Genomic DNA, 14,828 nt, shown 5'->3' on the forward strand with positions numbered 1-14,828 from the left:
TTATAAAAAAAATATTGTAGGGTACTTGAAAACTAGTTCCCATCAGACGTCCACGTGAATAAAGATGGGCTTCGGTATGCATTTCTTCTGAGATTTAGCCAGAATTTCTTTTTACAAGAGGAAAATCTCATTTTCAGAAATACAGCTTTATCGCCATTCTTTGTTCATTTTCCTACAGATTTTATCCTTACAGTTCTTCCCACAAATGTAGAAGTTCTCAATTCTGAAATGGCAGTATGCGTTTTGGGATGATATAATGATGCCATTTCAAATGCAGTGTATTTTATATCATGCAATGCTTGAAAATTCATGTTTAGGCACATTCCTTTATGTGATAGGGAGTGTCACATATACAAAGGATGAACTACACCAGCATCCATTATTATGATCTATTATTGTTTAAAGAACTGTTATGCTTGGCTAGACTAATGAGAATTTTGATTTTGCTGGTCACTGCATAAATAACATGAAGTGAGCCAGTCTCTGCCCTGAAAAGTCCACAACCTGAATAACAAAGATACAACAAGAATAACAGGATCCTATTATGTAGCCATATACTTAACAATGGGAAAACTTTGCCTCATTTTGTAAATCAAATGTGTGAACATATTAAAAAAAAATTACTAGTAATTTCTGAATTTATACTTTTTCTTGTTGAGACTGGAAAGAAGTTAGGTCCCATGAGAGCTGTCTTCTGGTGCATTTTTAATTTTTTCTATTTGTGCTGCAAAACAGCCAGTGCCAGTCGAAGTTATGGATCTGACCTGATAGCTGTGGAGCCTCTACAGAGGATGGTGTCAGATGAATCACAGCAGCCTCTTCTCGGTACAGTTCAGTATCGCCAAGTTCAGTATCAGCAGCGCCAGCACCTCTCTCCACCCCGTTTCTAGCCCTGTCTCCTGCATGGGCCTTGGACGCACGCTGTAGGTAGCTCTCTCTGTAGGCCTCTCTCCTGCTGGATGGACCCTGGCTCTGACTCGTCCTCTTTCCCCACCTGGGACTGTCACAAGTCCCGCCACTGTCCCTAGCCCCTCCATTGCGGAGCAGCCCCGCTCTTGCTGCTCCCTAGCACAAACCCAGTGCAGCTGGTTTGCTGTTACTGGGTAATGTCCCTTCTCCTCCCGGTGTCTGCCAGGTGATGGGCATACGCATACCCTGTTTGGAGTGCACTTGCTCTTCCAGCATGAAGTTGAACTTCATGTTTGCTTCCTTTCCTCTGTTTTTCTTCCTGTCAGAGAATCAGATATCACTTCTGATACTTTCTGGCAGAGGTTTCCTCAAAAGGGCCACTTTCTGATGGTGGCTACTCCCCTAATTTTGTGAATCTAAGTGGCGTATCACAGTTAGCACTGAGATGCCCCAGAGTTGTCAGTCTCCATAAGTAGGAAGCCTGAACCTTCAGAGAGTACGTTAGTCTGTAATCTTGCACTCTACTGCTGGCAGTAGGGCAGTCCTTCCCTCGCCAGCTCCAACAAGGTATAAGGGGAAAGAGACGACTTGCAAGGCCTGAAGCTTGTGTAGGGCCTTCCCAATATTCCCTTATATTTAGAAGCTATAGCTTTGGAGTTCGCCCTGGTATTTCCAAGAAAAAAAACTTCTGCACACCAGGGACTAATAATAATCCTACCTTCATTTCCTGTTCATTGTCATTTACCTAGGGAAAGGCACAATGTTCTTCTCTTACAAAACCCATTCCTAAACTTCCTCCCCCCCCAAAAAAAAATCATTCTCATAATGAGTCTGCAAGGCCTGTGTGTTCCTTTTCTTAACTGCTTATATAAACCATACATTTCTCTTTCACCAGTCAGCCACAAAGCCACCTATTCTAATTGACAGGGATGATTTAAGTTAGCCTTTAAGGGATCAACTTCTCTTTCCCATGCTGCCCTCAAAACCCACCAAAGTCTCGTTGCCCCCAGTGCTTTTCTTCATGGGAAATGACAGAAAAAAATTCTAATGAGGAAAGTGGAGAACTGAAGGTTTGGACTTTTGTCAGCTTTTAATTTTACCCATTTCTAAGACAAGAAAAAGAAGTAGTTGTGGAAGACACGGAATAATTATCAAGAGAATCTTTTAAAAGATGCTGTGAAACTATGGAAGAAAAAAAAAATCATGTATGTAGTATGAACAGAACCAGGGTAATAATCTAAGAAAGCAGTCTTTTTAGTAGTGTCTAATGAAGAGGAGAGAATTAAAAATTGTCTATTTGAGATTTTTAGCTATATGAAGAGCATAATACAAACGTAAAATATTTACAGAGGAATATTTTAACTTTACAGCCACATGAAGTAATTAACAGAAGTGCACTCAATTTGCTATCCAGTTTTTGATGGGGTGGAGTGTGTGTCTTTACATGTATGTGCATATGTTTATATAAAAGGAATGTTTTCCTTTTCACGCTGAATTTCTGGCTAGGAAAATTCTACTACCTGTATTTGCAGAGGCAACTCTCTACTATGCCCTGTGTCTCTCATGGGGGGAAGCTTTGTGTTACCAGAGACAGACACTCATATACCACATCCAAGATACTACTTCATTTCACTCTTGGTGCCTGAATTCTGAGACAAGAGGAAATAAATTATTTTTGTAACTATGTGTTGGGTTTGCATGGCAAGGTTTTGGTAGCTGGGGGGTTACGGGGGTGGCTTCTGTGAGAAGCTGCTAGAAGCTTCCCCTGTGTCTGATAGAGCCAATACCAGCCAGCTCCAAGATGGACCCACCGCTGGCCAAGGCCAAGCCAATCAGGGCCTCTGTGATAACATATTTAAGAAGGAAAATAACAGTTAGAGAGAGCTTTTGCAGCCGGAGAGAGGAGTGAGAAGATGTAAGAAACTCTGCAGACACCAAGGTCAGTGCAGATGGAGGGGGAGGAGGAGCTCCAGGCGCCGGAGCAGAGATCCCCCTGCAGCCCGTGGTGAAGACCATGGTGAAGCAGGCTGTCCCCCTGCAGCCCATGGAGGAAGGATGAGGGGGTGTAGAGATTCCACCTGCAGCCCATGGAGGACCCCACGCCGGAGCAGGTGGAGGCACCTGAAGGAGGCTGTGACCTCATGGGAAGCCCACGCTGGAGCAAGCTCCTGGCAGGACCTGTGGACCCATGGAGAGAGGAGCCCACGCCAGGGCAGGTTTGCTGGCAGGACTTGTGACCCTTTGGGGGACCCACGCTGGAGCAGTTTGCTCCTGAAGGTCTGCAGTCCGTGGGAGAGACCCATGCTGGAGCAGTTTGTGAAGGACTGTCTCCCAGTGGAGGGACTCCATGCTGGAGCAGGGGAACGATGAGAGGAGTCCTCCCCCTGAGGATGAAGAAGCAGCAGAAACAATGTGTGATGAACTGACCGTAACCCCCATTCCCTGTCCCCCTGTGCCGCTGAGGGGGGCCTGGAGGTTGAAGCCGGGAGTGAAGCTGAGCCCGGGAAGATGGGAGGGGTGGGGGGAGGTGTTTTAAGATTTGATTTTATTTCTCATTGCTCTACTCTGTTTTGCTTAGTAATAAATTAGATGAATTTCCTCTCTAAGTTCAGTCTGTTTTGCTCGTGATGATAATTAGTGAGTGATCTCTCCCTGTCCTTATCTTGACCCACAAGCGTTTTGTTGTACTTTTTCTCCCCTGTCTAGTGAATGAGGGCAGTGATAGAGCAGCTCTGGTGGGCACCTGGCCCCCAGCCAGGGTCAACCCACTACAAACTAATAAATTATTTTTGTAAAACCTTACGGTGTGAAACAAGATGTTAGGTCTTTCTTAATTTGCTATGCCTAGTTTTTACAAATACCGATGTTAAAAAAAAAGGGCGGGGGGGAAACCATGGTAGTTTTTGGAAGGTCCAAATAAAGGGTTTCCAGTAGAACCTTTTCTGAACTTTGACCAGACTTTAAAATGTGCTTTTGCAAAAGAATGTCAATTTAACTTTGATTTTGTAAATATATTGCAATTATACTCCTCTGAATAATACAAAAAACCTGCTGTATTAACAATAGCATACTTCTTTCATCAGGAGACTCCTTATGTCATCAGTTGAAGGGTGGAGACAAGTTAGGTTTTATTGCCAGCTTGTTCTCATTTGCTTTTGAAGTCTCGAGTTCCTAATTAGCAGTGCACAGCATGCTTCCGTATACAATGACAGAGACAAACAAGGACCTTGTCATCCACAAAAGAGTATCTGTATTTTGTATTCCTTCTGCATTGCAACTATGTACACTTTATTCCGTGTTATTGAGCATGAAAGATTAATTACTCTTAAAAAAAAATCTAAATGGTATCTTCAGTAATGATTCATTATCTTCCCAACAATAATTTCTACTTAGTAATTTCACAGACTGAGAAAATGGTGGCTTCTTCGAAGTTAGGGAAATATTCCATTTAAGTTTGAGAACTCAAGGCTGGTTCAGGTTTAAATGCAGGATAAGTAATATGAGGTAGCTCTTCATAGATGGAAAAGTACAATGGAGCTGACAACAAACAGAACCCAGCCTAATGGTATATTACAGTGCTAGATGCTGCTGTGGAATAAGAAGGTGTAGATGCAGAACAATTCCAGCTATTTAAACAGATAAATTCCAGATTTACTCTGTCAGTACTGTCAGCTGGATCTAACTCTGGGTTCCTTCATTATTATGTGTCCTTGACAACAAGCTTTTCTGAAACACTCTGATAAGAGCCTTTGGCTCAGCATGTACTGTGATGTTTAAGGAACCTATAATTACATTTCTAAAAATGGAGTCTTTGCAATTCAGTACTATGATGTTTGTTTCTTTGGTGAATTTCACCTGGCAGCTTTCTGGCAAAAATGAAAAATAAGAAATCACAGTTGAGACATAAGTGAAGAAAACTGGATTGTGTAATGGATTAACATTTATAGTATATATAAATGTAAATTATTTTTAAAATGGCCAACATTTTCATAATACTCGTGCTTAAATGGTAGAATGAGCATTAACTAGTTCAAGTCTTTTACAGTCACGGTTTATGGATGTCTCCTGGTAGGATCCAGAAATGTCTACTGACATGTCCTAGAATTCCTCTAGAGAGTCACATCTCTTGGTTGTGATCCACAACTCATCCATCATAATCTCAAAAATTGTGCTCTTTTAATTTTTTTTATTATATTAACAATGCTAGCAACCTGTGTAGCAACTATAAACAACCCAGTAAAATCGATAAAAGCTGTCTTCCTTTCACACTCTAACCCACAGGACTATATTCGTACAAAAATCCCAGCTAGAAGTAGAGACCTCAGAAAAAATAACCAGAAAGTAATCAGAGACACAGCATCTTTCTTGCTAGTCATCTTTGTAGACCAAGGGAGGGGAGAGAGAAATCGTAAACCCAGAAACAAATGAAGGCATATAGATGAGAGGACAAGTGTGAGTTTAGTGCTGTGGTTAAAAGCATTCAAGGATTCTTGCTGGATTAGATGTGGGAAAATAGTGTGAAAAATGGCTGGATGGAACACCTGGAGAGCTCGGTTGTTAATGTGAGGCTCTGCAACATCAGCACTTTCTTTTGAAGTAGCTCATCAAAGCTTTTACACCAGTTTGAACACTGCACAAAATAAGCACATTCTCTTGCCTTGAAAAAGACTGCCTAATGAAAACCAATGTCACTGGTCACAATTGCACTGGAAGGCATCCCTTTAATAGTAAATTACTGAAAAATTTGCTTGCATCATTTCCTCCTTCTGTGCCTTACAAAGAATGGGTAAGTTTGTAACGGCTTTTCTTAATGCTGGAAGCATTGCCTCTTGATCTTGTTTTTGTGTTCTTCAGAAAGCAGAAGAGACTTGTGAGACTTAGGTTGCGTCTCAGCATATTATCCTCTTCCTGCCTCTTTTCCTTTTTTCTTTCTTGTTGGCAAAACTGTGCAGTATTGTTTCTGTTTACTCTTGTGTTTTTACTAGGCAAGAATTCAAATTTAAACAAAAGGAAGCACAGAGCAAATGGAAAATCACATATAATACCTTGATGAGAAAGCACTGAGTGCCTTCATACCATGCTGTAACAATTACCTGACAGAACAGTAGCCATAGCGTTCAGAATTACCGGCTTAGATATTTGAAATTGTTACACTTATTTAAAGATAACAATTATACAGCTGCCTGCACTACAGAATACACCTTGTGTGTCAGCCTCTTTTGATTTCATTGTTCTATTCTTCCACAGAATCTCTAGCAATAATAAAAATCAACAATAATAAATCATAATAAGTAAAAAAAAAATAGTTCTGTTTAATGGAAGAAACAAAGGGTTGGAAGAGAAAAATACATTTTTACTCATAATTAGATGAAGAGGGAATTTACTGCTCAGGGGTAGCTTTCACAAGCTGGATGCCTTCAGGAGCAACTTCTCTTCAGAAAGTTTGTGTGTGGAGAATTGCAGTGACGGACAGAGCTTGTTCTGACCTACAAGAAAAAATATGAAATTGTCATGAGCACAATTAAAGTGGTAATGGTTTCCCCCCCTCCCATTTTCTGTACCTTTTTACAAATAATGCAGTAGGAAATACTATAATATATACATATATACATTTAAGTCACAATTTGCTCATGGTGTGGCTAGATTCTTTCAAACTGTGAGAATTTTTCGCAGCATGGATAAAACAATGTAGACTACAACCCTATTAGTGATATTCATTGATGGTACAAGCATTATGGTTTTGTGCATATTAATAGTGGAACAAAGTTAAATAAAGATTGATAGGTATGTTGAGTCTGGAAAGGCAGCAAGAAAACAAGATGTACATAGCTGGGTATCAGCAATAGGTCAAAGTGGCAGATATCACTGGATCGTGTTGCCCAGAGCGGTTGTGGGGTCTCCGTCTGTGCAGACATTGGAAACCTGACTGGACACAGACCCGGACAGCCTGCTGTAGCTGACCCTGCGTGAACAGCAGGGTTTGGCTAGGTTACCTCAAGCAGTCCCTTCCACCCTAAATGCTTCTGTGATTTTGTATACATAAATACAGGATACAAATATGTATTAATTAATTTTATAAGTTTGTTCTATAAAGTACAGCATTGATTTGTACTGTAAGAACTGTAAGCAGTCCTTTTAAAAAATAAATAGAAAAAAAGTCCCTGCCAGGAATAATTGAGAGAAAGATATTAAATCATTTGACACAGCTGTCTGCATCGAAAGTATTCCAAAAAGATGTTTTTTCCATCTCTGTTTAACAGTGTGCTACTAGATTTTTGTTGTTAGAAATTTGTAACCATATAATCTTTTATTGTCATTGGCATAGTCTACTTTATTCTGTGGAGCAAGACCTTTTTACATGATTGATCAGACTGTGATATTTCCCATCATCAGTTCTGCTTCTGTATTTTTCCTGCAGAGTCTTACTCTCTGGTGTTACACAGTTTTGGTAACACTGACCTTTTTTTTCTCCTGATAGTTGCATACTCGGATGCTCATTGTATAGTTGGGCATTTGCTACTGTCTAGAAAAATGAAGTCATTTCATTACAAAAAAAAAAATCTGTAGTTTTCCTCCAGAAGTCTTGTTTCTGTGGCATGCTTGAACACGCTATCCATATTATTTAGCAAGAAACTATGTTGACACCTCTACCCTTGGAATGGAACACATTTTTTTCTTTTCCTTTCACAGTACTGATATTCCTACTAGGACAAATATTGGGAGACGGATACTGGGAACAATTAAGCTATAGGCATTGCTCACTGCATTCTGAGTCCACTACCACAGAAAATAAGCTGAATCACAAGTATAGTGTACACTGCAGAACATACGTGTTTTATACTTTAGTTTTATTGTATTATATTCTGGAAATGGTAAGGTTTTTTTCATATTCTAAATATATTTATATTAAGATAAATCTTACAAAGACATTCTCTAGTTGCACGAGCAGAACACTGCTAAGAGAAACGTCCTTTATATAATTTGTATTTACTTCTGAGCAAATATAGACAATGCATTTCTGGCAAAGAGTAAATTCCAGGTGCAGTTCTATTAAGTTAATTTAAGGAAACTTCATTCTAGAACAACAATTATTGGATGCCTGGTTGCTGGCAGGATTACGTTTATGTGATGACTGACAACAGAAAGATGGGAATTGAATTCCTGGCAAGAAGCAAATGCAGGTTCCAAAAATTTAATAGGGCATTTTTAATGATCAGAGTGAGGAGGATGTGTAGAAGTGATTCCTGCCTACACAAATCCTGTATGGTGCCAGGTAAAACAATTGTTCTCTTGGCAGGACTAAATTACAGCATTTATTATGTGGGATAGTGTAATCAAAAATTGCATTTTGTATGAGAAAACAAAGGTAAAGATTGATAACTGTCTTTTGTAAATACAAGAGGGTTTGGGGTTTTTTTTATATATATAAACTGATGTTACATGATAAAAGAAGGGAGAAACTGTGTAGTCTTAATTCTGATGTTAACCTAGTCTACAGGTGTAATGTAATTTCAAAGTTGCATGCTTACTGTAGATAGCATCATATTTTTATTGTGATAGGATAATTTGGCTTTACATAGCTAAGAAGAAAAGGGTTTGAATGGTTTTCACCCCATTAGTATTCCCCATTCCTTTTATATTTATTTCTGTTGTTGGGAGTTGTTTTCATGTGGAGTGAAACTACTGTTGTCATGAAACAACATTGTACTTTTAATAACAGTCATTTAGACAGATTCATCCTTCTTGCTGTGCGCAAATGGCTCAGCAGTGTCACTTCAGGACAGCGTATACTAAGGGCTATGCAGAATCACATCGTCTCTTATGGAGCAGAAAAGACTTCATGGCTGCCAACATCTCCTACACAGTAGGGACTAGTTTAGCATCTCACCAGTGTCATTAGTCAATTCACAGAGAGGAGGTAGACCCTGCGCCCCAGTATCCTGCTGGCACATAATTTTGGAATTACTGGGCAACCTGAGAAAGGATTGTTTGTGCAATGGTGTCATTTATTGAAAATAAGGCTGGGAGAGATTCTTTTCAGGCCAATTGGGGGATAAGAACAATTTAGTCTAAAGATCTGAGCAGAGAGTTTGGCCGGGTAATCGGGTCAATATTAAAGTGTGCTCTTAGGTCCCAGCTAGCCATGCATTTCACCCATATCTTGTTTGGAAGGGCTAAGCTGAGGACGATGCCTGTCCATTTAAATCAGAAGTTCAAATCCTGACATAATGGGAGAGGCTGAAACTAGATTTCTCAACTATCAGTACAGAAGTAAACAGAAAAAGTCAAATGTCTTCAAAACATTTGCATGGGGAATGAGTATATCTTTAGGTTGAAGGGAGAGCTGTGGTTTTTTGCTGTCCTCCTGTGGTTTGATTGTTTTTCAAAGATGCACTGAATTAATAGCAAAATTATTCACCTAAGATTCCTTATGAAACTCATTACAGCCATGCTTGAGATCAGTGTGTGTCATTGTTTTTCAAAACCACGTGTCTAGAAATGCATGGGAGTTTTTAATGTTTTCGATCTGGGGGCCTGTTCGGACTGCTTTCCTACTGTGATATGGAGAAAAATGTAAATTTGCAAGTCCTCTAGTTATTCTGAAAAACCGATGCCTGCAATTTTCACCAGATGTATCAAACTCAGCACTGTGCTAGAGGACAATGCTCAAATACCTTCACTCAGAGATACAGAATGGCAAACATAAATAACATTAGATAATAGTATGTAGTATTGAATAACTTGGTGGCAATTTTAAACATAGGAGAAATGTTAAAGATGAAGTTCACCCAGATGGACTTTCCACTTTTGCCACTCACAGTATTCCTTCACTTCTCTCTGGATGAGTTTCTAATGATTTAATAAGTAGATTTATTTTAGTGTTTATCCTCCCTGAAGTCATTTGATCCTTATCAGGTGCACTTAGTGAACAGCCAATGGAATTGGAAAACAAACTCTTTTGTTTCTGCTCAAAATTTAGAAATTAAATTTGCAAGGAACCTGTAAGTGTTAGGACAGGAAATTCTCTTAGTGATTTATGGAAAAGATTCACAAGGCAATAAGCTCCCACTGCAACGTGCAGTAATGAGGACGAGGAAAGATGACTGAAGACGTATTTGGTTAACCTAAATAGAGAAGACAAATATATTGTGTGCATAGAAGGCTTGAGACAGAGAACATTTATAGAAAAAATTAAAATAACCCCCAAACCTTTAACGATTCAAAGCAACAGTGTCTTCAACATCACACCAGTAAAACAATAGCGTAAAAACAACTGGGCACGTTGGGGAAGAAAAGTCTCTTTTGCTTTGTTCTCTGTATCATTTGGCCTGACTTAGAGCTGTGGGTTAATTTCTGCCTTGCCTCTTGTGCAGACAGAGGTAGGCAGTTTCCCCCACACTTGCCTGCTACAGCTTGAAAGAAGGACAAGATGGGCAGGGAACCACAAGCACTGCTGCTTCTTGCTTCCTGGAAGGGCCGGGTGGATGGTGTACGCACAGCCCAAGAAGAGCCTGAGCTTTCTACCTTGCTGGATAGCAAGTCTCACGTTACACTTTCGAAGTCAGCGTTGCAAATGAAACCCCTGCAAATATTGGTGTATGTTTTACAAGGCAAAGTGCTAAGACCTCCAAAGTGTTTCTTGGTGAGGTGTGATGTCTACACTGCCCTTTATCTTATGCTTTAAATACATACACAGCACAATGAGCGTTTCACTGCAGCACAGGCAAAAGTAGCCTACGTTTTACCTTGGTGTCATAGCCAATTATGTGAACAGGGTTCAGGATTCAGTACAGACCAGTAGCTAGAGTACAAATACATTAGGGACTTTTTAAAACAGAATTTCTGGTAACTTAATAGGAAAGATCCTAGATAATGCTTGTTACCCCTTCAGTTCTCAGTACTCAGTTTAGCCCAAAGAGAAGAATACCTTTAAGCGTTTCCAAGCCATGTTTTCCTTTTGCTCTATATACTTCATAGAAACACTTTAATGATGCAACAGTTGTTAATGTTGCAGTCCTAGTGTGCAACAAACATTAATTGCTATATTAAACTCTTGTTCTCAGAGCGCTTAAATTGTTGCACACTCAAATGTGGCTTGGGGAAAGAGAAGGGTTGGGAGCTGGTGGAAGAAAACAGAGGAAGTCGTAAACTGGCTGAATTTGAGACAGAATATATATGGCATAATTTCACAGCATAATATTCATCTAGAATTTTGCTTCCCTACTCTTATATTATAAGCAAATTATCCTATTTTTTCCTCTTTCTTCCAGAATCCTTTGTCTTTAGGGCTTTGCATTGCCATATACATACTGGGTACAGACCTTCTTCATTGTCTTTCTGGCTGCGGATTTTGTGCAGTGGTATAATAACTTTTCAGAAAGTTGATATTATCCTTTAATAGGATGGCTGAGGAAGGGTGAGCTGCTTTGACTGCATATCTGTGGTACATATTTATGTGGCAATTTTAATGGGAATGATTGTGGAGTAACACACCAGTGCTCAGCCTAAAAAAGGAGGAAGACTGTGGACTGGATTTGTTTTACTTGCCTTTACAGCCTGAGAATTTGGTTTGGGACAAAGGTCATCCCTCGAGTTCTGGCCAGGTTCATTGGACAGTCTATGGTGAGGAGTGGGAGAAGAAGGGTGGGAAGGAGGCAGAGAACAGTGTGTGTGTGTGAAAATCCAAAATGCTTCATTTTGACATTTCAACTTGCTGTTTCAAAATGAAGTTTCAACCCTAAATTTGGTTAAATTAAAAGACAAAACAAAAAAAGACAACCGAGCCAAGAAAAAGAAGACAAAACATAAAATCTTTCATTTTTTAGCTGCAGTAGAGAATGTTTACTTTGACTGAGAATTATGTTTTGAGGGGATAGGGAGAATGCCATTTCTGTAAGTAAACAGAAATTCTTTATATTTATATCTGCCCTAAATACTAACATTTTTCCATTGTATTTTGGTGCAGCAGACAGATCAACATAATCGGTTATTTGCACAGCTCTACCTGCAAAATTGATTTTGTAATCCTAATGCTAAAACCTTCTTTCTTCCCTAAATAGCACAGTTTAGTTATTCTTAGTAAACTGTATAATTTACTGTAGATGTAAATTAATGTAGCTACACTGCTTAGTCTTGCAGAAATTTATTGCAATTAAAGATACAATCTGGTGAAACCATCTTGAGTACTGTGGCCTTCAGATGAGATGCAAAGAGTGTGAGATGCAAAGGTCCTGGGTTTTGATCAGAAGCAGCATTTCATTACATTATCCTTAATAAGACTGTAGAACACAAAACTAGTCTGGGTAGCACCGTTAAAAATAAAAGGTGGTGTCTGGAATTTAGCTTGATCGAGTCCATTATATAATTAAGGATATGGAGTATTCTTTGGTTATGAAATACAGCACAAAGCTAGCCAGCTAGCTGTATTTATCATTGTTCTGGTGACAAAATTAATTCAGAATGAGGGTGTGCCATAAACTCTTTCCTGCTAAATTATGTATAAAACAATGTTAAAGGTGATTTTGTTTGTAGTGCCAGAACAGTAGTTTTCATAGCAAGTTATGTCTACATAAGTGAAATATTCAAGTTGAAGTCTGATGCATGAGGGAAAGCCTTGCTTGACTTCAGGCTATCACTGTAATTGTTGAAACTATAAATTTGTATGAAACTACATAAATTAATATGGACACAGACCCTAGGAGTTTTAAGCTGGCAGTTTTACCCGCCTGAGAAATGCTATTGAAGATTGTTGCCTTAAGACAATTTCTGCATAGAGTCACCTCAGCATGCTAACTCCTACTGCTTTAATGTTTTTGGATGGGGGTAAAAAAATAATCATTTTCACAGAGGGAATCTAGACGGCAGCTTATACTGTTGATGGTTGATGTGACTGCATAGTTCCTTAGTTGGACCATTGCAAGGAGTCCAGCCTGGTGCTGAATTAGCAGCAGTGAGGAATAACTGGCTCTGGTTTTCCCAAACCAGCTGAGTCTGGACCTGTCCAGGTATCCAGAGATGGCTTGCCTACTGCTGCCTCCCCACATATGTGCTCTCTCAAGCAATTGGAATAATGCCCCAAAGGGAATGAGGCGGTGACCCAGCCCTTCTCTTTCTCCTGTACTTGCTGTTGTGTCATAGAATCGTTTAGGTTGGAAAAGACCTTTAAGATCAAGTCCTACCGTTAACCTAGCACTGCCAAGTCCACCACCAGACCACGTCCCTAAGCACCACATCTGCGTGTCTTTTAAATACCTCCAGGGATGGTGACTCAACCACTTCCCTGGGCAGCCTGTTCCAGTGCTTGACAGCCCTCTCCGTGTCCTGAGAGAACAGGAAGAACCAGGTTTCTTTCCTGCAGTTTTCTAATTCTAAATACCCCTTTCCAGACACCATCTGTCTTCACAACAAAATGATGACAGAAGCCCTAAGGTAACACACGCTGCACTGAAGTATTGTCAAAACTGAGGTTTTGTTTGGTGGTTTTTAATGACATTAAAACAGGTACTGTGATTAGTTCTCATGAGGTGCCTCGTGAATATTGTAGTTAAGGAAATTTCCTGTAAAGGAGAGTACAAAACAGAATGTCCTGTTCCATCCAGTGATCATACAGTCTTTTTCATTTCCCTGGTTTACAAAAGGAAATGCACGCAGGGTGTCATTTCCCACAGTAGCTGGTACAAACCCCAGTGCTCACTCTGAGACTCCTGTCAGAGCGCTTGTTCTCCTCCACATTTCCCACACTGTCCTGAAGAAGCAATTTGCTATGCAGCTATGTTCCTATTTCACAATGGTTTAGATAACTTTGGCACATTTATCTGTTTACTAACTCCCACTCGGATCTATTTGATATATATTCGGGGAGAGAGTTCCTCTACCCTCCACCACCAATGTGCCTATATTTTTTTTTTGTTTTCTTGGAAATATATGTACTGAAACCAAATTGTTGAGCAAAATTACCAATTCAGTTTTTTATTGGAAACCAGTGTTTTCATATGGTTGCAAAAGTTGCCTTTTGACATCTAAAAAATATTTTTTGTTAAAAATAAATATTTTTTAGAAAATATAATTTATCTGTAATATCTTTTTGACACTAATTTCAGTAATCTAAACAAAGCATAGGAAACTTTTCAGGTTTCTTTCCTGAATTAATGAATGTTAATATCAAGGAGCACTTGGAAAATTTTTTAACTTCTCCCACCAATTTAAGATGAGAAGAATTTTCAGAATTGTCACAGAATGGGGAAATTTTCTTTCCTCTTTTTTTTACACTCCATTAAAAATCAGTGCCAAGTCCTATCTTTGGAATAAATCATGTGAAATGATGAAAACTAAACCAAATAGTAAATGCTAAGATAACTAACTTGTAACAAAATTCTTCCCTTTTTGAATTAATTGTTTGTTTAGATTAACATTCTGTAAATGTGAAAGTCATGTTGAGTTTACATTTTTCTCTCTCCAGGTTTGCTGAATATCGTGCTGTGATCTTCATTATTCAGCACCTTTTCAAGTAGAGCTGACCAGGTTATTGCTGGGACAAGGCTGATTAATCCCAGAAGCAACAACACAGTGCATCCCAGCAGTCAAATCAATAACCACGGGCTGAAGGTTAGCTGGTAAATGGGATTAGGTCTTCTGTTATGGGGCTGTAGATCTACACTCCTCTAAGATGTTAGTTTTCTCAGCAGCTTTCCCTTAGAAAACATATTCATTCTAACAGAGGGGGAATGAGTCCTGCTTCTTCTATCAGGAATAATTGAGTGCTACATTCTTCAGCTTAAGTGTGTGGCCCTGGGGTATTAGTTAAGCAAACATCCAATTAGGTTCATTTAAAATGTTAATAGTAAAATGAATAATGATTGGTTTAAATGTCAATTAGAACTAAATGAAAACTTTCTTTGTGGATACAAGCTTCCATCTAC

This window comes from Grus americana, chromosome 2 (assembly GCF_028858705.1).
Source record: "Grus americana isolate bGruAme1 chromosome 2, bGruAme1.mat, whole genome shotgun sequence".
Lineage (NCBI taxonomy): Eukaryota > Metazoa > Chordata > Aves > Gruiformes > Gruidae > Grus > Grus americana.